The sequence below is a fragment of the Rattus norvegicus genome, chromosome Y, assembly GCF_036323735.1.
Source record: "Rattus norvegicus strain BN/NHsdMcwi chromosome Y, GRCr8, whole genome shotgun sequence".
Classification (NCBI taxonomy): Eukaryota; Metazoa; Chordata; class Mammalia; order Rodentia; family Muridae; genus Rattus; species Rattus norvegicus.
In genome coordinates this window covers 43,314,855-43,316,732 of record NC_086040.1, presented here as the reverse complement: position 1 = coordinate 43,316,732, position 1,878 = coordinate 43,314,855, and positions in this window count along the sequence as shown.

The following is a 1,878-nucleotide window of genomic DNA, read 5'->3' as shown; positions in this document are numbered from 1 at the left end:
GTTCTACTAGGTTCTGCCACTGCTGCTGTTTCCTGTTTGTTATGACAACTCTGCAAAATTGAACTACTAGTGTATTCATGAAATGTTTGCTAATGGAACAAGCTGCCACTGCTAAAATGTGTAATGTAATTCTGCTATCCAGACAACACAGATGGGAGTTGCTCCAATGAACCTATTTAAACAGGGCCACCACCACTAAACCCAATGCTTCATCCTTCTTTTTTTTACCTTGGTTGGGAGGAGGGCTACAAAGGATGTTAAAGCTTTTAAGAGGCATCAGCAAATATTGATATTTGGAAAAAACAAAGTTTTAGTTTGAAGAGATATCAGCTGTGGGCTCTCCTTGGGGTGTAATATCACTCAAGCATTTGGTGTATCCTGCATGGAAGGACCCTGAGAATGCCAAGTTAACTGCAAAAAGACAGGTATTTTCTGGTCCTGCATATATTAGTGAATATAAAGTTTTTTTCAACACTAGTAATAAGCAGGAGGTTTGGAGCCTGGGGGGAGAGAGAATGAAGATGTTTACTATGCATGGCATCTCAGCTCCATAAATTAAAAGAGATCTGGATAAGAGAGGGAGTGAGAGACACACACCAGAGATGCTGGGCACTATAAAAAATGGTATATTAAGAGCATTTTATTTTATTTCTTGTAGGACAGTTAAAAAAGAACCCAAAAGCTATTCTTTTTAATCTTATTTAGCATTAGATAAATATCTCCTTTATAAGACAAGATAGACTTTTTTCTAAAGTACTTTGGTAACTTGAGACATTAAAAAATGAATTTTGCTTTCTTTTTCCAGAAGCCAATAGCAATGTACATGAAGAAAGTACATCAGTAGTGAGAAAGAAAATTGCTGCACTTCTTCAGTAATCATTTCCTTAGGTAAGTGAAATTTTATCCAGGTGTTTCTGAAATAATCTAACTATTGTCTTTTCCATCAGTATATGTAGAAGGAACCATGATATAAACAAATGGAATTCATTGCTAGAGAAAATCTCATTTAAGTAAAACCATATCTGTAAACTCAAGGAACTTTTCCAAGCAATTCCAATTGACATTCTTACACAAATTATTTTTATAATAAATGTAGTAAACAAAATACACCCATACATACAGTAATATCTTTGGAGTTAAGTTCACATCTTATTAATTAAACTATTATTACTTTGAAAGTAATAAAAGAGAATATGGATTGTGTTTGGTAGCAGGCCACAATCCAAAGCATCAATCCCTTTATGGTAATCTAATAGATATGAATTTCATTTCTTCCAAGAATGTTTAAACAAGATTCTCTCCTTTTAGTATTCCTAGTCTCTTGATTTCTTTTTGGATATCACAGATCCCATAATGGTTTGGTTAAAAATGTTCACTACGGTATGATAATAAACTTAGTCTTAGAAATACTCTGTTAGTTGCTATCTCTGAATAAGGAAGTTTGAATCAGATAAACTAACTTGACTCCACAGAGATGTCATACTTCTCTAACTAGCATTTGCACAATTTTGCCCATAATACTGTGTCTTAGCCAGAGTTTCCATTACTTTAATGAAATACCATGACCAAGGAGGAAAAAAAGCAAGTTGGGGAAGAAAGTGTTTATTATAGTTTATATTTTCTCTTTTAAAATTTTACTTATAAAATTTTAGAGTTCAGATTTCATTCCTCTCAAAGCCCATATTCTGTTCTACATCCCATACCTTCTCCCCACATTCCCAACTGAATGAAGCTGTCTCCCACTCCACCCTCAGTCTACCAGACCTCTCCACTACCTGGGAACTCAAGTGTCTTGAGGGTTAAGTGCATCTTGTCTTGTTGTGTCCAGAACCAGCACTCCAATCTTAGAGGCCTCATATTAGCTGGTGCATGATGCCG